We start from the raw sequence: 23,227 nt of genomic DNA on the forward strand, positions 1-23,227 counted from the left end.
GTACATAACTGTACTTTCTTAATAATTTGCAAGAGCGACTGTTTGCAGCAAACTGCTGCTTCATATTTCCAAAGTCTGTTTAAGATTGCAACAGAGCAACTTGTTTTAGGCTTGTGTAGATACATGTAGATGGGATATTTTGACTTTTATCAGGCAGTCTCACCCAGCAGATCCTAATTTCTTAGATCCTTCTTGACTGTATGTACTGCTGTAGCCAGTGAAGTTTTTTTTTCCCAAGCACTTGTACTCTTACCTAATTTCAAGACTGTTCCATTGTTCCCAGCTGCACTAGGGAGTGCACGTTCTAAATCTCCTCCATTCTTTCTCTTCTCCTTTATATGAGCTAGAAAACAGTTATGTAAGCGAAACTTGCCATAACAGTAGATGTTATATCCTTCCAAGGATGCAACAGCAGGCAAGCTTCGAAAATTTCAGGGCATCTTCCACATGCCCAAACTGTCAGGCAGCTCAGGCCGAGCTAAAAGGCAAGTTTGGTGGCAAAGCCATTCAGAGTTGGACTGTCAGAAGTAAGAAACGGAGGGTGAACCTTGAAAATGCTAGGAACAAAAAAAAGTAAATGTCCACATCCTGGCATAAAAAACATACCAAAAACAAGGGGGTGGAGGGAGGGAGTGGCTGCTGCAGCAGTAATCATTCAAACATCCACTGTTATGGTAATATTTACTTTCACAACTATACTATATTCATGTTATTGATCACTGCATAAATAGCCTTAGCTGTACTGATAGATTACCATAGCTTAACAACGTTTGGGAGGTGGAAGAAGAGTTCAGGAGCCCATGGAGAATGGTTCTAGCAAAACTTGATATGGACCTAGAGAAGGAGACAATCTTGTAGTGCTTTGTCAGTGTGTGGCCCGAGGACCAAGTAGCAGTTTCTAGAATACTTCTAGAATCCAACACTTTCCCAAAAAGCCATAGATGAAGCCAAGGCCCTAGATGAGTGACCCAATCTGGAATATTTTGATATGGTGAATATAACAAAAGGTAATAGCCTTAGACAGCCATTTGGAAATGGTCTACTTTGACATAGGTTATCCCTTCTTCTTACCTTCACATGAAATGAACAATGTATCTGAAGATCTGAAAGATTTAGTTCTTTCAGGACAGTACCTGAATTGTCTTTGAACATCTAAAGTATTGGAGTATCCTTTCTTCCTCATTTTTAGGTTCAGGAAATAAAATGGGGAGATGAATAGTCTGACTTAAGTAAACTCTGATAACACTTCAGTCGTAAGAGGGATTCGTTCTCAAACAAAACTGAGTGTATAGAAAGTGATATAAAGTTGACTCACCATAAGAGCTTGCAACTCAAATGCTTGCAGAGATCAGAGCAATCAGTAAAATTGTCTTCCGTGTTAAGAACCTCAAGTCAGGCCAGATTAGCTGATTTACATGTAGCTTCTCTAACACTAAATTAAGAATCACAAGGAAGGGCCACCCCTTTCAAGAACACTTTGGCATGAGTCTGCATTAGAAGAGGATCCATGTGCAGACATTTTGAAATGGTTGGTAAGTAAACCTTGATAGAGGAATAAGAAAGGCTGTAGGTATAGTAGCTCACACAAGTGTTGTAGAACCAGAGAACAACTAGCAATGAATGGGTACTGGTTATTTTATTGGCATCAGCTAGAAAACCATTTCCATTTGCTAATATGGTTTTCTAGTAGCAGGCTTTCTTGTCTCCATTAGCACCTACTGCATGTCCTCCATAAAAAGGTACCTAAAAGGAATTAAAACACTATTGTCCAGGCAGTCATTTGAAGGTGACTTGATGTCTGGGTATATCAAACACCTCCTGTTCTTGTGTGAGTAGATTTCAGTCTGAGAAGAAGCTTGTGGTAATTGCCCCTGGCCATTTCCAAAGGAGGAGCAAACTAAGGTTACTTAGACCAGAAGGGAGTCACCACAGTGATCTTGGGGGATTATTTCTGAATCTTCAGAAGTACCCTGGATATTAGTGGAAAGGGTGGAAAAGCGGGTCTATATTACCATATCGAATGGCAACAATGGTGAACGCTCATATGAGGGAAAACGCAGGAAAACAAACTTTTTTTGGGGGGGGGGGTCATGGTACAGTGAGGATTGGAATATTTGCCCTTTCCTCACTGTAGTGCGACCTTAGAGTTGGAATATATATTTAGCGGGGGGTGTGGAGGGGCAGCCCCCCCAAAATAGCAAGTTCGTTTTCGCTCATATGAGCGTTCAACATTATTACCATTTGATATGGTAATTTAGACCCTGGAAAAATATACAGAAACATTCCTGTCAAATGAAAAAAGGCATCTGCCTTTCAGGCCTTCTTGCATGGAGTCCTGGAGCAGAATCTTGACAGTTGATTCTTCAGAGCTGAGGCAAAGGTCTGCTTGAGGAGCTCCCCACAGAGAGAGATCGAATCTTGGAAGACCCTCTGATCTAGTTTCCATTCAGGAAGGTCTGTCCTAATCCTGCTCAGCTTGACTTCTAAACGGTTTTGCTCTGATAGAATGTAGGATACCTGTAGAGTGAGATTGTGCATTAAAGCTCTGTCCCAAGCTGACATGGCTAGTCTGCAGAGGGGTTATGATGTGGCTCCCCCTTGCTTGTTGATGTATCACATGACTTTGGTATTATCTGTAACCAGTTGAAGAGGTTGCGGCAACCAAAGGTGCTTCTGTTGAGTGCCTTGCTCAGGGCAAACATTTCCTTGATATTCCTGCATGTAGTTGTTTTATTGGCTGCAGGGCTTAATCAGCTTTCCCTGTTTTTAGGGCCTTTAAAGCTTCTGCACAAATGAGTGGCTTTTGGCTTATTACTGTAAAGCAAAGCAATTTTTTTGAATATTCACTCATTTATAAGTTATTTAAAGTACACCACTGTTATCTTGAATTACTTGTTGCCTTTCCTTAATTTTAAGTTTTTGTAGTAGTATTTTACTCTGGACACACTCTTACTGTGCTTTTACATTAGGAGGACTGGGGTTATTCATCTAGTGGCAGTAGGTGTTCATCTGGTCACACAGAAGGGCTGTAAGTATAGTTGTGTTATTGGCAAATGGGCTCAGTATTCAACCAAATTTGGTACATTTGCACTGAGCTGCTCGCTGTGCCAGTGCCCTGTACTGACTCAGATATCTGAAAACATTGCTCATTTTCTTTATACTGTTAAAGTTTGCTGTGCTATTAATTATTTTTTTACAATTCTTTAAAGTTTAAAGCTGCATTTTCAAACTGCTGTAAGGGCTGCTGTTCACTGAAATACATTGTATCTAGTGTTTCTGAGTTAGTGTTAGGCCTCTGTTTGAGGTATCATAACACTTGAGTTTCAGATAAGCCATTTTACATTAAGAGGGTCAAAATCTGCACTCTTTTGGCAGGGAAGGACTGATTTCACCTATCTGAGCTGGGAATTGCTGGTGAAAAGCTTATTGTATGCTTATCCGATTGGCGTGTAAATCTTGATTTTTTGATCATAAGTAAGGCTTGCGTTTGTGAGAAGCTACTGTGCATACAGCAGAAATTATGGGTGCCTTGTATACATGCAATCACCAGAAGTTGAAATTTCCCTACAAAAAGCACCTCAGAACTTTACCTCTGTCCCACTTTACTCACTGGGCAACTAGTTTGTGCAGTGAGCAGCATTTACTCATTTAGTTAGGACAGTTTAGGTCTGCCTTACCTTATTGTAGTGCCCAGGATGATTGCTGCTAAGAGAGTATCTGGTTTTGTGGTGGACAGCATCTCTGGTTAGGTTAGCTACAGGTTACATCAAATAAGTATCCTTCCCTCATCTGATTACAAATACTCTTCACTCATGTCCTTTCAAGTACACATTATGGATGGACACTTTCCTGCTATCTCTGCATCCAGCTTGATGGACATGGGTATCCTGAGGAAATGTAACAACTGCCTTATATACACTGGCAGCCACTTAATTCTCAAACCGACAAATACAGTATGCGAGCGATGTAGTTACACATTGACACTGAAGGATAGATTCTCACATACAGATGCAAAAAAGCAAGACACAGGTTTTCAGCTACTGTCACACATCATTCACCACACCCACAAAGGACCACATACACATGCATATAAACCCACATATAGGGAGGTGCTCACATGTAATTTACCGAAACCTCAAAGGCTTGTCAGGCACAATCCTCATAAACTCTGCATGCACACAAACAAGATAATTCCCATCATAACATATAAAACCATATCTCATTGTGTTTCAACTACCAAGCACATAAGATGAAACACTCCACAACCAAATATTCTGGTCATAGGAGACTCCATTGTGAGACCCACTGATGTCCCTCTTACCAGGCTGGATAAAGGGGAGGGTTACAATTAGCCTGTCATGGGCCAGGATTTGCCAGATCACACAAGCACTCAGGTCACTTACCCCTAAGTACCAGTATTACTTTGTCATATTCCATGTGGGCATGAATGACCTGAGATTTACTTTCTTGGACTGTATGAAGAGAGCTACACTTGAGCTTCCAATGTGTGTCACATGCAGGTATGAGCCTGGTATTGAGCAACATTCTGCCATTTCCAAGGATGATGCCACAATACCATCAGAAAATGATTGACTTTAACTGTTTGCTTAGCTATTGGTGTCATTCCAAAGGGGTCTAATACTTGTCAGCCTGCAAGGACATGGTTGACAGACCATGATGCTTTTCTAGGGATCATCTTCAACTGTCATCGCTAGGCTTTTGGATATTGGCCAAAACATTATTCATCCCATAGTGCCTTTTCTAGGCATAATAAAACAGACAAACCTTCCAACATAACAAAAGCTACTCAGGACAAGTTAAGTGTCCTAGCACAATGCTAGGAGTCTCAACAAGAAACTGCACTCCCTAGAAGCGCTTCTTAAACTGGAGAATGCTGACATCTGTGCGGTTACTGAAACATGGTTGAAAGCCATGGAAAGCACTCTGGCAGTGCATGGTTATAACACCTTTCATAGGTTCCGACCACCCACTGAACATGAAAGAGCTAAAGGAGGAGGTGTATCTATCCACATAAAGGATAAGCGCACCTCAAGGCTGGTCAAAGAATATGACATGCTTGAGCTACTCCATGTCCAACTAACCATGGGAAGAATCCATTACCATATTCTTGCTAGCTACAGGTCTCCCACCATGAACTAGGAAACCCATACATCATACCTGATGTTACTAGAATCACTCACCATCCAACCCAGTACCACACTCATGGGTGATTTTAGCTATTTCTCCATTAATTGGGAGGCATACTTGACCACTGACATGCAAGCCAAAGATTTCTTGACTTTATAAATTCAAATGCCCTGGAGCAGCTAATCTGCACTCCCAGTAGGACAAATGTCCTAGATCAGGTACTGACAAATATGGAAGAGTGCTGCAACACCCCCCCCCCCCCAGTATGATGTACTCACTGGTAAGTTCAGATCACAAAGCGGTCTCCCTTGAACTAAAGGTAAAACTAGTGCCACCACCTAACCTCAAAAACTTTTAAGAACTTCTCTAAGATAAATTAAACCCAATTAAGGGATGGCATAGGTGGTTTCCAAGCTCCCCCAGATCCAGGAAATACAGAAGCATATGCAGAGACATACCCAAAATCCCTGTACAACCATATAAGCAACTGCATAGACATTGCAGTACCAGACCAAAATAAAATCAAGGTCAAACCACAAAAACAAGATACCCTGGTGGGCCCCTGTATTAATAGGTTGTATAACAAATGAAACAAAATCTGTAGAGACGTAAGAGAAAATGTGCACAACAGAGCAAAAGGTCCTTCATTATGCTTCTCACAGATTGCCCATTTGGAGCAGGCTTCCTATTAACATTAAGCAGATCCTGTCCCTGGCCCTTTTTAAACACAGTTTGGATCAATGGATGGGGAATTGCAAGTACACACCAGGGGTAGTGCCTATATTCCTTATGGATAGGATCAATCTGTAAGATACTCGAGGCATAGACACAAATCCGTGCCATACTATTGCCCCTAGTGACCATATGTTTGGTAAAATCAGGTTATATTGGCTAGGCTTGTAAGGGCTCTTAAGCCATTAGCCTAGTAATTTTCTGTGAACTTATGAACCTATTTATGTGCTTTCTTCTGTCCTTGGTGTCCCACACCATCTTGTATCCCTCTTGAAACTGCTCCCCAAGCAAAGTGGAGAACGGAGAGAGATGGGCAGACCTGGATTTAAGGATATCTGTTGTCTCCACCAAAATTTTTCTTTTCTGACAAACCTCAGTACTGGGGTTTGGAAAAAAAAAGGAGTTGATGCTGGAATCCGAGAGATCTCAGATACCACTATATATCCTTCATTGTAGAGTCTTGTCAAGGACTATCATGAGAATCATAGATGCCATGAAACTCAAAATCCTGAGGTATTCTCTCACATTGACCAAAGTCTGAGTGGAAAACCTCAGAAGTAGATGTAGGTAAAGATCTTTTTTTTTTTTTTATTCCTGTGGAAGAAAAGCTGTTTGAACCGAGTTGTCTAGTTAACATCCCAGGAACACAATGCTGTGTGAGGGAGTCAAAAAAGTTCTCTTGGAATCTCAGTTTGTGTAAAAGATCTCTTACCCAAGATAAAAACATAAAAATCAGGCATCGTGTAGAAAAAAATCAGGCAGCAACTGAATGTGCCAAAAAACAAAAAAAAAGAATATAAGGTGAAGGATCAGATGAAAAGGCAAGAAATGTGGAAAATGCATAAATATAGTTGCAAGTATAGGAAACTCCTGGAACAACCTCATGTTGATCAGGGTCAAATGCAGGAATGGTTAAGGAGAGGCGAATTCAAACCAAAAGATGAAGGGTTAATATTGGCAGCCCAATATAGTGGATTGCACATACATTAGTTTACAAAGTCCATTGAAAATGTGGGAGAAACAGACAATGTAGGTTTTGTAAAAAAAAAAAAAAAAAAAATGTAAACAGTTGCACATCTTGTTGCTGGTTGTGACATATTAATGGCAGAAGGACTGCATACTGAAAGGCATAATAATGTGCGAAGATTGTTACACTGGGCACTGTGCAAACATTATAATATTAAAGTAGCTGAAAAACACTGGAAACATGAGCCACAAAGCATCATAGAAAATGATGAAGTCTACGTTACATGGGATCACCCATTACCAACAGTTCAAAAGACAGATGCGAGAAAACCAGATATAGTGGTCCATGAAAAGAAGACAAAAGTAGCATTAATCATTGAAATTGCTACACCCAGTGACTACAGTGTCTTGCATACAGAGAGACAAAGTCATAAAATATCATGTTTGCTGGAAGAAACGAGCAATTTGGGAGAAAGATGTCCAGACAGTTCCAATAGTAGTGGTAGGAGCAATGGGTCTTGTAAAAAAAAAAGAATCTACAACTGTATTTAGATACGTTACCTATACATAACGCATGTAACTCCATATGAATTGCAGAAGGAATCATTACTGGGCACATTGTGGGTACTGCGAAGAGCACTTCTGGGTAATATCAAAGATTGAAACAGTACTAATTTCATGAACTTTAATCATAGTTTGACTTAGGAATGGAATCCATTCCTGCCATGGTATTAGAAACCCAAAATACTTGAAGAAATTAAAAAAAAGGCTTGCCAAGGGCTATCATGAGAATCATAGATGCCATGAGACTCAAAATCCTGAGGTATTCTCTCACATTGACTGAAGTCTGAATGGAAAACCACAGAAATAGATTTAGATAAAGATCTGTTTTTTTTTTGTTTTTTTTTTCCTATGCAAGAAAAGTTATTTGAAGTGAGGTGTCTAGCTGATATCCCAGGAACACAATGCTGTGTAAGGGAGTCAAAAAGACCTCTTGGAATCTCAGTTTGTGTAAGAGATCTCTCGCCCAAGACAGAGATTGCCAACACTTTAAAAAAGTTCTGCAAAGATTAGCAAGTTGTCTGTCTGCAGTGAGCTGTAACTAGAGCTAGACACTTTGTGAACACTTGTGGTGCAGTAGATACTTCAGAAGGTTAAGCACAAATTTGATAATGTGATACAGACACACCCAAACTCAAGAAATGTCAAAAGTCCGGATGAATACGGATATGTTAATAAGCATCCTTTACATCTAGTGTTGCCAGGAAACTTGAAAGAGAAAGAAGAGGTAACAAGTTGTGAAGTGAGATCATTTTGAATTTGGGCACTATCACAAACAGGTTTAAGAAAGAAAGATCCAGAACTGGTCTCCAAGAACTTACTTTCTTTGCCAGTAGGAACATCTCTGAGTAAAAACTCTTCCCCATCTGGAAAGGAGTAACTGGTTTTGGCAATCCTTGGGACAGCAGATGAAAAACTGGTGTAAAAAGAATCTGATCTGGAGGATGAGGAATGGCCCTCTGGAAAGGTGGAATCCTTCCCACTGCCATCTGTAACCTTGATGAATGATTTTCAGAACCCATTTGTCTGAAACTATATGATGCCAAGGAGAAAAATGGAGATTTAGACTTTCTGGAAGAAAAGAAGGAGCCTGGGTGGGAGGGGTTCACAAGGTCTTCAGACTTGTTCGACTGTCCTTGGTTTTGGGAGGTTCAAGAATTCTTTTTGGAACCTTCTTGTCATTTCTTTTAAATCTCTGTTTCCCTGTATTTTGTTGAGTGTTTATTCTGTTTTTTGCCAAAATAGGAACATTTGGAAAAGGGAGGGAAGAATATCTTAGATTCCCTTGATCAGCTTGCCTCTTTTGTCTTATTTTGATCACTTCTGAGGCAGAGGGTCCAAACACTAAATCTTTGTCCAAAGGAGAATTTAAAGTCTCATTTTAACATAATCTGGAGATTCTAAGAATGCATCCATTCAAATCTCCTCAAAACAGTGCCAGGGGTCATAGCTCTGGAAGAAGTATCAACTGAATCATACACACAGTGTAAATAATGATTAGTGAACTGTACAGTAGAAGAAACTTAAGTTATCTAAAGCAGATTTTTTCTCACAAAAAGAATCTACAGATAAAACATTCCTCATGCTTTCACAGTTTAACATAAGAGCCCAATAGTTCAAAATTCTGAAAATCAAAGTTGCATAAGTATATACTTTTACTCATACCTATCAATAAATTTCCCATTAAGTGCTTGCTTTGTAGCACTGGGATCAACTAAGGCTATAGCTGCTGGGACAAACTAGGAATAGTGTATAAAAATTTAAGACTGCTCAATCTGCCATTTTAGGGGCAGCTGGCTGACTGTCAGGAAGAATACAGATAGTAAAACACACATCCTAAGGTATGCTGAATGTCACCTGCGCACTCCTTGCATAAGGTAGGGCATAAAAGTGATGTTCGGACATACCGTTCTCAGAACAGATTGCCCCAATAGGAACAGCAGTCTGAGGAAAACCAAGGAGAATCTGCACAGCCAGGAAGGGAAAAAGATCGGGGGGGGTGGAGGGGAGGGAGGGAATACTGCAGTGGTGAAGGCAAGGACAGCCATCGTTATGGTAAGATTTTATACAACTGTGCTATGTCCTTACATTCACCGCTGCAGTATTCCTTATGAATGGGACAGTTCATAAGCTCAAGAAGAAACCTGAGAGGAGGAAGCAGCAGAGCCCTCCAAGAAGCCATGAAGAATGGCAGCAGCAAAACCAGCTCTAGCCCTGGAGATACCATCCAACTGGTAATGTTTGGTAAAGGTATACACAGAAGGCCAGGCAGCAGCTTCAAGAACAGAATTGGTGTCTAAGCCTTTGAAAAAAGCACCAGAAGAAGCCACAGCTCTAGTGGAATGAGCCTTTATAGAAGAAGGAAGGCTGTCGCCATGAAAAGTGTAACAAAAGGAAATAGCCTTTGAAATCCAAATGGAAATAGTTTGCTTGGAAACGGCCAAACCTAAAGACCTAGGATGAAAGGAAACAAATAACTGGTCAGACTTTCTGATAGCTTTAGTTTTATCCAAATAAAATCTGAGCTGTCTGTGCACATCTAAGGTATGCAGAACCCTCTCACTGTCAGATTGCGGAGAGGGGAAAAAAAGTAGGCAAAAATTAATAGACTGGTTAAGTGACAACTCATTAACCACCTTGGGCATGAAAGAAGGATTAGTACGTAAGGGCACCCTATCCTCATGAAATATCAGAAAAGGTGGACAAGCCATAAGGGCTTGCAACTCAGACACCTGTCTGGCAGAAATAAGAGCTAACAAAAGAACAGTTTTCAAGAACAGTGTTGTAAGGAAGCTGAAGCAGCAGGCTCAAAAGGAGCCTGAGTCAATTTTTCCAGAACAAAATTAAGAACCCAGGGAGGAGGAACAGGCTTCCTGGGAGGTCTAATATTAAGGACGCCTTTAAGAAATTGCTTAGCCTCAAATCTAGAAGCTAATGGGGGAGTTAAAGGCAGACAAGCAGAAAGGGCTGATAAGTGGGCCTTAATAGAAGAATAGACCAAACCAGCATTGAGCAACTCACACAAATAAAAACCAGAGGAACATCCACAGAAAGTGGGTCCAGGTCATGAGAAAGACACCAAATAGAAGACCTCTTCCATTTAGATAAGTAGGATTTCCTGGTAGTAGGTTTCCTGGCCTTCTGCACATCCTCAGAAAAAAGGTGTCTGAGGAATCAAAACCCTATCGCCCGCAGTGTCAGTTGAAGCATGGACAGGTGGGGATGGATGAAAGACCCCTCGTCTTGTATGTGGAGATACACCCTGTGAGGTAACTTGTGATGATTGTCCCTGGCTAGATGCAGAAGTAGAGGGAACCAGTGCTGACATGGCAAAAAAGGAGTCGCCAACAAGATTTTGGGAGCATCCTGTTGAATCTTGAACAAGACTCCCGGAATGAGAGGAAGGGGATGGAATGCATAAAGAAACATCCCCTTCCAAGAAAATGTGAGAGCGTCCACCTTCCATACCAGAGGACCTGGGACTCTGGCATAAAACAGAGGAAGTTGTCTGTTCAGAAGGGAGGCAAAGAAATCTACTTGAGTACCCCACTGGTGAACAATATCCAGAAACACATCCCTGTGAAGCATCCATTTGTGGGATTGAGTGAAGGAGCTGCTCAGACTGTCTGCCACAACATTCTGATCTGAAGGAATGTAAACTGCCTGAAGAGTCACATGATATTGGATAGCCAGATCCCATACCAGAAGTGCCAGCCAGCAAATCCGGTAGGATCTCGTACCCCCCTGTTTGTTGATATACCACATGACTGTGGTATTGTCTGTGAGTACCTTGAGGGGCCCTGCAAAGAAGAGAGGATGAAAGGCCTGAAGAGCCAGCATACGACCCCTCATCTCTTTGTTAATGTGCTCCTTCCGCTAACGAGGTGACCACACTCCCTGAACCCTCAAGGAGCCAAACGTTGCTCCACATCTGAAGCTTCTGTCAACAGATCTTGAGAGGGAAGCGGAGGCTGAAAAGGGAAGGGAGCCCTAGATTCAGAGACAACTGTTGAATCCACCACAGAAGTTCTTTCTTGAGACGGGAGAAGAGGAACAGGAAAGTCTAGAGAATGTGCATGCTGAAGCCACACCGACTTCAGAAACCACTGGAATGTCCTCATATGGAGTTTGGTCAGAGGAAGCATCGGAATGGTGGAAACCATGAACCCCAGAGCTCTCAGAAACTCCCTAGCTAAAATGGAGGCCAGGGGAAGAAGAGTTTGAAAGAAATGAGATTTAATGCCTTTGGAGGAGGCAGGAACGCCAGCATTGGTGCCATTTGAAACCTGCAACCCAGAAAGACATGATCCTGAGGAGGAGTCAGGGAAGGCTTGTTGAAGTTTATTGTGAACCCCAGGCTCTGAAGAAGAGAAATGGTAAAATGAAGACTTTGCAAAAGGACCTCTGGAGAAGATGCCTGAAACAGCAGGTCATCCAAATAAGGAAAGATTTGGATCCTTTGAAGCCTGCAAAAGGCAATCACAGGAGCGAGGCATTTAGTGAACACCCTTGGGGCATCATAAAGGCCAAAGGGCAAAGCACAGAACTGAAAATGCCAGGAAGCAACAGAGAAATGCAAAAATCTCTTGAAAAGAGGTTGGATCAGAATATGGAGATAAGCATCCTTGAGGTCCAAAGACACCAGAAAGGCCTGGGGGAGCAAGAGAGGAAAAGGGGACTGAAGGGACAACATCCAAAAGGAAGGCACCTTCAGAAAGGTGTTCAGATGGGAGAGGTCTAGAATAGGTCTCCAAGTACCTTCTTTTCTGGGCACTAGAAATATTCTTGAATAAAACCCTTTACCCCATTGGAACACAGGCACTTCTTGAATAGTACCCTGAGACAAGAGGTCCCAGAGAACCTCTGGGGGAAAAAAGGAAGCTGTTTCTGAGGAGGCTGAGGAATGCCCATAAAAGGAGGATGGGAAATCCAGACCATGAAGTACCCTTGAAGAATGATTGACAGAACCCAAGAATCCTGGTTGATCCAGAGCCAAACAGGAAGAGAGCGAGAAAAGTGAAGCGAAAGAGGAATGTGGCTTGGAATGGGTGGTTAGTAAGACAGTATCTCATTTGTCAGTAAAGGAAGGCTTTAGAATCCCTGCTAATTGAGTGGCCTTAGCAGGAGGAGTCCATTTACTACCTTTTTACCTTTAAAAGGAGGGTGAGACTGCCTACGAACAAAGGCTGGCTTAGAAGGGTAGTTCCACTGAAAATTAGGCACAGGAGAAACAAAGACATGTTTAAGATCTTTTAAAGCCTTCCCCTTGTCCTGAAGAGACTTAAATAAACCAGCAGCTGCTTCACCAGAAAAAAGAGATCCAGCAACTTAGCCTTAATATCATCAGGCAAAGGTTGAAGCCGAAGCCATAAATATCTCCTCAGAACCGAACCAGAAGCAGCAGCCCTTGAAGAGGCATCTGCTGCATCATAACTACATTTGATAGAATGACAAACTACCTGAGAGGAAGTCCCAAACAAGGAAAGAGCAGAAAATTTACCCTCAGAGTCTGGAAGATCAGAAAGAACCTGACAGGCCTGAGAAAGAAGAGCCAAGACATACGTAGAGGTATCTGACACTGCGGGCAGAAGTAATGACCACTAGAAAAATAATTTTCCAGGACAAAAATTTGAGATCACAAGACGATGCTGGTTCGAAGGGGGGAAGAATTATTTGAGACAGCATAAAATTCAAGTTCCAGGGAGAATAAGGGATTTTGACAGGAGGTCTCATGTGAAAAACGCCTTTAAGAAAAACCTTAGATAACTTATGGGCCATAACATTTAACCCATTGAATCCAAGGTGGAAATTTGATATGGTGGCTAATTGAACCCGAGCTGTGGCAGCTGCTGCTCCTTCCTTAAAAATCATTGTCAAAAACTCAAAAATGGATGACAGAGGAGCTCGGAAAGGGTCAGTTTTTTTGTATACTGGCCCAAAATGAGAACTTTTTCCACTTACTGCGATATAGTTTTCTGGTGGATGGCTTATGAGAAGGCAATAGAATTTGTCTTGTGTCATCTGAGAGTGAATGAAGCCTGGCTATTTGGGGAAGTGGATCAGCCAAGCAGTCAGCTTTAGAGACTGCAGTGAAGGATAGAGGTCCCCTGACGGGTGTGTCAGGAGGTCTGGAACTGGGTCCAGGATCCATGGATCCTCCAGCAGATGATGTTGGAAGGAAATGGAAACAAATCTGTTGAGGCCAATGGGGGGCTATGAGGATAACAGTCCTTCCCAGCGATTTTGCTTTCTGTAAAAACCTCGGTATCAATGGAATAGGTGGGAATGCATATAGGAGACCCGGAGGCCAATCGTGTATGAGTGCGTCTCTCGGGGGATGTCCCGGAGGTGCTATCAAGGCAAAGTAGTTTCTGCATTTGGTATTGATGTGGCTGGCAAAGAGGTCACAGCAAGGCTGGCCCCATTTGCAGAAAATCAAGTCCGCAACGTGTTCGTTGAGAGACGACTCGTGAGGCAACAGGATAGACCTGCTCAGCTTGTCCGCTATCACTTTGGATTTCCCTGGGATGTGAGTTGCTAACAGAAAACGCTGGGATGACACAGCCCATTGCCATACCCTGAGGGCTTCTCGACAAAGGGGGTAAGACTTGGTTCCGCCCTGTTTGTTCAAGTACCAGACCACTGACATGCCTGTCTGAATTGCAATTGTCCCTAGAGGAAAACAGTCCTGGAAGTACTGCAATGCCAGAAGTACTGCTCTCAACTCCAGAACATTGATATGCAGATGTGACTCTTGATCCGTCCATGTGCCTTGGGCAGTCTTTCCCTGAAAATGCCCCCCCCCCCACCCTATCAGGGAAGTGTCCCTGGTCACAGTGGCTACTGGGGGGGGGGAGCACAAAAGGGTCTTCCTATTGTGACATGAAGAGACGTCAACCACCACCGAAGGTCTCTTGCAAGAATTTGTGATGAGAATCATATGGTTCATTGGTAACTTCTGGTAAGACCATTTAGTGAACAGGAGCCATTGAAGAATTCACATATGCATCCTTGCGAGTGGAATGGCTAGAATTGCTGCCACCATCAACCCTAGTACCTTCAAGACCTCTGCGGCTGTAGCTCTGTTTTTGGCACCAATGAGTTGATGTGTTGGTGAAGAAGTGAGACTCTTTCGACTGGAAGACGTAGAGTGGTGGTTGAGGTATCTAACTCTGCTCCTATAAAGACAGTATGCTGCGATAGCGACAAGGCAGACTTTTCGAAGTTGACTGTAATACCTAAGTAGTGGCAGAGTGTCAGAGTAGATTGTGTTGCCTGAATCAATTGATGCCTGGTGGTAGCGGTGAGGAGCCAATCGTCTAGATATGGAAACACCTGGAATCCTAGACGCCTCAGGTGAGCTGTGACCACTGCCATGCATTTGGTGAAAACTCTGGGGGCTGTAGTGAGACCAAAGGGCAAGGCTCAAAACTGGTAGTGACTGGCTTCCAGCCAGAAACGCAGGTGATCTCTGGAGCGTCTGCCCAACTTTGTGGTAGTACGCGTCCTTGAGATCGATGGAACACATCCAATCGCCTTTCCCTAGAAAGGGAAGAATGGCCTGAAGTGTGACCATTCGGAACTTCTCTTTTTTTTACAAATTGGTTGAGTCTGCTGAGGTCCAAGATAGGTCTCCAGTCCCCTGTTTTCTTTGGAACCAAAAAGAATCTTGAGTAAGTTCCGAATCCAACTTGGTCTGTTGGGACTGACTAGATGACTCTTTTTTTTTCCTAGCAACTTGCGGACCTCTATGGTTGCTTGTTCCCTGAGACTGGGTGGAACATCCGGGATTCTGTTTACAGGAGTGGGAGGGGAAGAGAACGGTATGAAATACCCTCTGGAAATGATGCTTTGTACCCAGGTATCGGACGTTATGTTTAGCCAGGCTTCTGGGTACAAAGATAAGCGACCCCCGACTGCCTCCAGAGCCGGACAGCCGGTTCTCCTTTCAGGAGCGCTGGTAGGGCTGACCAGAGAACTGATCTCTGTCACCATGATGTTGCGGACCCCATCTTCCATTATAACCCCCTCCTCTGCCTCTAGAGGGGGTTTCTCCACGTGTGTCCTGAAAGGCTCCCTGTGCTTTTCGGAACCACATTTTTCCGCCCTTGGGATAAGGCCGAGTAGGGGTAGAAAAATGGACTCCAACGGCAGATAGTGCTCACTGCTCACACCTGGTTAGAGTTTTCTTTACCTTGGGCCCAAACAGGGATGAGCCATCAAATGGGGTGTTGATGAAGGAAGACATGAAAGGCTCCACAAAGGAACAGAGACTCATCCAGGCCTGTCTACACAGAGCAATGCCTTAACTAGCGGCTGTACTCAAACCATCAGCTGCATAGGATATGAGGCACATGGACGAGTTCACAATCGAGTTAAGGGTAGCGAGCTGTGCGTTAACTTTGTCGGCAACCCCTGCAGCTACCGTACCCTGGAGAGCATCTCTTAGCTCTTTCAGGAGATCCCTTTGTAGTCTATTAAAATGGGTTAAGTAGTTAAGTGATTGAAGGGAAAAGGTCACTGAACTAAACATGCATTTCCCATATCTATCCATGATCCCAGAATCTCTGTTAGGAGGATGGATGGATGAGGATGTCTCAGATGTTTCCTTTTTGGTGGCTGCAGCCACCACCATGGCATCAGCAGGCACTCCCTTAGTCAAAAAGGCTTTGTCCACTGGGGCAGAGATTAACTTATTTGGCTTCTGAGGGCCAGGTTCCATGGCCTCCGGAGACTCCCATACCTTACGATAGATCAGCTCCATGAGCTCCTCATAAGACGGAGACACCCAAGAAGTGGAAGGGTGAGACCCGAAAGCCTTCAAGAGCACTGACTCATCTTCATTAGGGCTTTGGGACTGCCAACCACCCCTCTGATTAAGGATCTCTAATATCTCTGCAAAGGAGATATCCTCAGAGGGGGATCAAGGGGACCTTTTTGACTCATCCAAGTCAGTGTCAGATGTCAAAGACTCATTTGGGGAGTCCAAGTGCCTCCTCTTGCACAGTCTCTTCCTGGGTACCTCCTCAGTGGGGGGATCTGGGGAGGTCTAAGAAGAGCAGGGGGCGCCCTGTGGGGCTACTTGAAGCTCAGGGTCTCCTCTGCTCCACAGGCTCAACAACTATCAGGTCAGGCTCCTTTGGCTCCAAAAGTCCAGTACGGCTCGGAGGAGGAGTAGTCAAATCCGGGTTAATGGACAATTTAACGAGGCCTGGTGCCTGTAGAAGCTTCTGCACTAGCCGGTCCATATCCATATCTGAGAGGCTGACAGAAGACTTTGAGGAGTGCACTGAAGGTGCTGATTGGAGCAGAGGAGATGGAATCTCAGAGACCGGCTCCAAAGCTGTGAGCTGGCTCCAAACAGAAGCGACACTCAGTTCCGAGTACAGTGGAACCGATGACCTTACACCCTCCATTTTTCTAGTCTTTTTGGATGCTTTTGAGTCACCTGAGGATTTGGAAGATTTTGAGGATCTACTAGCACCATCCTGGTCACCCAGCACTTCAGATAAAGGGTGCTGAAGTAAACCCCTGTCTACTAATTTTCTCCTCCTCTCCAAAAGTAACCTGGAGGAAAAAAGGAGTGACATATACTGCAAGAGTCTTAGAGGTGTTTAGCCCCCAGACAATAAACACATTGAACATGCCCGTCGGTGACAGACATTTTCTGTCCACAATCCAGACATTTTTTGAAGCCAGATTTTGGATGAGGCTTATCAGACATTTCTATTATCAGATTAAACAATTTTAAAGAATTAAACAACACACATAGAAATTATCTACCAAAGTACACCTAAGAATGAGGTTAAATACAAGGCCAACTCTTTGGCCTAACACTATAGAACAACAGAAGCCAACACAGGGCACTATAAAACTCTACATATATATATATATATATATATATATACACTATCCTATAAAGAAGTCAAGAAAAAAGTTGTTAAACTTGCAGATAGCTGAATCTATCAATTAATAATGGTCCGAGCTATCTGGAACACCGAGATCTGTGCCACTGCAAACTAGATCTGGGGTAATTCCAGCAGTGCATCATGGGATAAAGGGCTTGGTCTCGAGCTACTGGAAAACCTTGAGCTTTGCTATCGGCCGTGTCGGAGCCGAGGATCGGATCCGAACCCATCAGTGAGAATAAACGGCGAGATTTAACAACTTCACATCTCATAGTACCTGTTATGGATATCCGAAACCTGATCACAATCCCACTTAAAGTCCATCATCCCAGAGATCATGTCCCCAAAGGAAATTTCCTTAGAGGGATTATCTAGAGTATGAGAATCCTCCTCCTCAGACCCATAGTCTAAAGGAGAAGGAATCTGGGTAGAATAAGTAAGAGAATCATCAGAGTCCACCTTAGAAGAATGCAATTCTCTGGGCCTTTTAGACGGGTCTATATTATAATCTCAAAGGTTTAAAACTTCGAATCACTACAGATCGAACTTTAGTGGGCGAAGTCTTAAACCATCCAAACCAAAAAAAAAAAAAAAAAAACTAAATTAAAAAAAATAAATAGTGTGTAGGCAAGGGGGCAAGCACCCCTGCACCCCCCACACCCCCTACTTAAATATACCAACTCCGAGAATGCACTACGTTGAAGTAAATGGAAATCTCCCCCTATGGAGAGATCTTCCATGTAGTGCACTTTCAGTATTCTCATGTTGACAATATCATATTCGATATTGTCAGACTTCGAGATTTTAATATAGACCCCCTTTTAGGGGAAGAGGCGGACCAAGGAGGAGCAGGAACTGAAACCCCTTGAGGAGGCCACAACAACAGTAAAGCATTAAATAACCCCTGAGAAAAGGCCTGCCACTCACTTTGTGGATCCCTAGGAGCAGAAGAAACATGGGTAGTTTTCTGGGTTTTTTTTTTTTTTTTTTTTTTTTTTTTTTGAGACAGCCGTCCTAGAAACCTGAGAAAGCTCAGACTCCATTCCACAACTGCAGTAGGAACCTCTTCCCTAAGGAGAAACTGTGGAACCCCACTACGCCCCTCAGAAACAGTCAACTGTGGTTCCCTCTAAACGCCCACAATGGACACCTACAAAGCCTCTTCGGACATGCTGCCTACCAGATCTCACTAGCCTCCAACCCAGACATGGTGAAAGAATTTGACAAAACAACTGGGTGAGCCTCCGGGTGCATAATAACCTCAGGAGAAACTCCTAGCAGTGGCCGCACAGAGGAAGATTCTGGTCTTACCTTATGCACTTTTTCTTCCTAGACGGCTGACCCTCTGGGCAGGAAGTTCCATCCATAGTACTCGCAGCAAGAATCTTAAGTCACTGGTTTTCAAGGTACAAGGAAAGGGAAGAAAACCTACTACAAAGAGTTTTGGGGACAAACACCTGACAAATTGAACAAGACATATAGTTGTGAGCAGCACCAAGGCAAAAAATACATTTATAGTGGCAACCTGTATGGGGAATCAGTCTCCCCACACTGGCATTTACCCTTCCTGGATGACATTAACCCCAAACAGCACAAAAAAACAGAAAAAGTAACCAAAAACCCAACTGGGTACTTATCTGCAACTGTGAGGACTCCAGCCAACAGGAGTAAGCACAGAAAAGGCAATAAACAGAAAACAGATGTATGCAACAGACCGGCGGTTAAAATAGTGTTTGGACTGGCGGATGTTCTAAAGATGGTACACCTGAATGTCACCTTTATGCCCTACCTTATACAAGGAGTGCACAGGGGATATTCAGAATACCTTAAAGCAATGGTAGACTTTTGTAAACAGGCCAGATGGAGGGCTTCATGACAGGGAATCCCATTCACAAGGAATACTGCAGTGGTGAATGTAAGGACATCAACTAATAGTATTTTATGAGGGACTAAGAAATCTCAGTGTTCTACCTGTGTAAACATTGACGCATTTTAGCAATAGCCTCAGAGAAAGAGACCCCCCCCCCCACAAAGAGAATCGGAAACTGAGCTCTCCTCTGAGTCTTAATCATAAATCTGAGGAAAACAGAACTGTATCCATTCCTGCATCTTCCTGTTCAGATTCAGAATCTTGAAATATCTTCAGTAAAAAAGGAATTCCTCTTTCTTTTACCAGAAGCTACTTTACAAGGAGGATCAATAGCCTGAATTAAACCCTGTGCCAGGTCAAGTAAACTACTCCTATCCAAAGAAAATTGAGAGGAGTAGGTACATGCTTGGTTTTCTGTTTCTTTTTTTGACAGACAAATTGGGGTCACCTGTGTTACTAAGGAAAGCCACAGCTTCCCCAGTGATGGGCACAGCATTCTGCCACAACAGGGAAACATTTCCTGTTCCTGTCCCAGGACTGACAGGAGTGGCTCTCCTTTGCTCACTTAGGTGACACTAACAGCCACAGGGGATGTGGCTAGCCCTGATCCATAGTGGCTGTAATTGCTACACTAGAGGGATACAGGGTAAAATGTTGAGTGGTGTGAGGTACAACAAATGGCCACAGTAGTGTCACCCTCTTATGGCTGAGGCAAATCACTAGGGTGCTGTGCTGGCAAAGGTTTGCTTAATTTTTTATAGTAGTCTGTTCCATGGTCAAGCCGAAAATGGTGCCTCTTTTCCAGGGAAGACGAGCAGTATTTGCCAGTAAGCACTATCAGTCCACAAAAGTTACTTTTCTGACAGAAAAACACAGTACAAACCATTGCAGTCTCAAGACAGTCCATTGAAACACAACATTCCTAGCTTTAGAATAATTTTCCAGCAGATGAAAGTAATAAAACATCAGCAAAATTAAGAAAATGGAAGTTTTCCCAAAAGGGAACTTATCTGCCCAGCAAAGGAAATCACAAACTGACCATCAATCCTCAAAAGCCTCAAATGAGTGTACTATTCAGCAGCAGTAAACCTCTGAAGAGCTTTGCACCCAAACTTGCCTTTCAGTCAGCTCAGCTTGAGTTGCATGAATGTTTGGGTGCATGGAAGGTGTCCTGAAGCATTGGCAACTGTCTTATTTTTTTTATATCTTTGGTTGGATGTAACCCATATAGCCAAGGCTACTGATGAATATGAGTGATGTTTTTTGGAGTTCTTCCAGATTAGTTTGACAAAAAATGTTTTTACATGCAGGTTGTGACAATAATGTATTGTTTACATATTAAAAAAGAGGCATTTCAGCTTTATTCAGACTTTGCTCTTATGGCAAGAAAATGGTGAAGATGACCAGCAGCAGGAAAGGTCTACATTTGTTTTGACTACAAACACTTTCAAAAATCCTGTGAGCACTGTCATGATGTTAATTATACATTATCTCTTTATTTGCAAAAAAACAAGTGTGTCAGAAAATTGAAAGAAATGGTGAAATGCAAACACTAGTACCACTGATTATCTGGAGGGAAATCATATTAAAAATCTAGAAGGTAGGTCACCTTTTTCAGACTAACATATACTTCTCCCTTCAAGGAGGAGATGTATTGATGATTCCCAGTATACTATTCCTGCAAAAGAGGCAGTTTTTGTACCAGTTGCCACATTCATGGTAGTAAGTGATGATAAAATCAGTTGTGTAGCTTGACTTGTTTATGGAAGTGTCAATGCCATCAAGTAGCTTTCCACTTGAACACTCTTTTGAAGGCTGATCCCATTCTCTGTTAAGATTTCTATTGATTTTTTTAATTAGGCCCCACATCTGTGGAATTTGTTTCAACAAGGCACTTTAAGAGGACTTTATCAAAGTAGATGTCAGTAGTCTTAAGGAATTTTATTGTCATTACCAGACAAGACATTCACTTCTGCCCAGCAAAAGCAGAGTACAGGTATCCAGATTTCCTGTTCAGAAGAAAAGGAACAGCCAGCATGGGAAGGAAAATGGTCTTTCAGTATAAGGGAGAGCCAGTGAGAGACCCACCACCTTCCTTTTTGGGAATACATGTTTGCTCTCTCTCTCTCTCTCTCTCTCATTCTTTTCCACCTCTGGAGTTACCTTGCCTTCTCTATAGGACCTGCATTTTGAAGAGCTTAGAGTTTTTGATTAAGAAACTTGGAGTCCTGGGCTGTTAGTTAAGCTATTTGGGATACTATCAGGGCAGACTGGAAATACCCCCATATGCCTTTTTGGCATCTATGATGGCTGATGCACTCTGTAATGTAGTGCCTGATTGAGAATGCAGCTTACCAGCCCATTGTTGATGCCATTGTAATTTTTCTTTGGTTCAGCATCAGTTTCAGAGACCACAGCATTTGTCACTTTGCCTTTTGGCAAAAAAACTGGACTTGGAAGCCTTCATATGTTCATTTCAGCTGAACCAGTTTTGAGTCCCATCTGGGTAGGAAAGTTCTGGATAAGCTTGAGAGTGTACCCTGAGTCTGAGCTCAAGGCATATCTTTATAAAATATTGTGTCTTTGAGACTAATATACCATGCATCTCCTTGTTCCTTTGTCTGTGCTTATGATCATAAGCTTGGCTATATTGAGTTTGAAGGCATGACTGAGGTCCTTGCTGAAGAACTGAGGAGCAAGAATGTGGATGTAATTTGCTACCCTGGAGTACTGCTTGATCACTGTAATTCTGAACTTTGTAATTCTGAACTTAATATGTTTAAGAAAAAAGGGTTATGGAGAGTGGGAGAAGCAGCTGCACCCCCCCCCCCATCCAGAAACCCTGTCTTGTATCGCTTTGAAGGGAATACATTTGAAGAGTTGTCTTACCTGATGAAATTGCAGTGTAGTAAACCTGAAATCCTTAAGCCTGTCTACAGCATGGGCACTGAGCTCCTAAAGAGGAAATTGGCTGCCACTTCTGTGGAGGGCCTTGTATGATCTTATTTTTGTGTTTCTTTCTCTATTAGAATTGGCCATTTCCAACAGAAGAAACGCCTTCTAACAATCTGTAGAAGGCTTTTAAGTATCGCACAGTCTTGCCCCTCCCCGGCACCATTGAAGTCATCCAAAATGTGTCTGGGACACCGCTATGGTTTGGACTTTAGATAGTGTTCGACAAGGCCATCTGATGTGACTGAGTCTTTGAGCTGCTTATTTGATCCAGTCTGACATTACTAGAAGATGCCTTATTTCATGAGACCCTGTAATTGATGTAATGAAGGGAATCCTGCCCCTCAGATTTCACTCTCTCAGGACAAAGAAGTGCCATTTGAGACCTATCACTGTGCACTAGCTACCTCCTGGGTGATTCCTCCTGATGACCATCTTTTGCCATCTGGTGACCATTGCAAGAATGTGATTATTCCGAAGCTATCTTTAGGAAGCTTGATAAGTCTGTAGCCACCAAAGGATGGGCAGGCAGGTGTTCATTAGATGGATCACCGTTGCAGTAGCTTAAGCCACACGAGTCCTACCTCTGCACAGACCAGCTTCACAGAGCTTTTGGTACCTTCTATGCTCCCAACTGCCAGCAACTCACTCAGAGTACCACATAAAAGGCAGTTGGAGTGCAAAAACTTTAGAGCATTTTTTGCTGCCAAACAGTCTGTTTCAGCAGATTCTGTGAATCTGTCAGTCTGCTAAAGATCCTTAAAGAGCTAAGCAGTTAAGTCCCTGTTGGGGAAAGGCTTCCTATTTTATATGTTACGGGAAAAGCTTGTGCTTTTTTCTGTCAGAAAATGTGTTTTTACTAGAAAAAAAGGTTTGGAATGGGTTTGCATTTTTAAGTGAGTTATGTTGGTGCTTGTATAAACTGTGAACAAAAGTGTTTGTTTAGACTAAAAATGTATTAACATTTTTATTTGGAACAGGGTATTGTGCTTATGGGGACTGTCAGTGGTTTACTTACCTCAGAACCACTTGACCACTATTTACTTTACCTACTTATCCAGGCTGTGCTACCCACTTTTCAGCTTTCTTC

This window comes from Protopterus annectens, chromosome 4.part0 (genome assembly GCF_019279795.1).
Source record: "Protopterus annectens isolate FY-2018-M chromosome 4.part0, PAN1.0, whole genome shotgun sequence".
Classification (NCBI taxonomy): Eukaryota; Metazoa; Chordata; order Ceratodontiformes; family Protopteridae; genus Protopterus; species Protopterus annectens.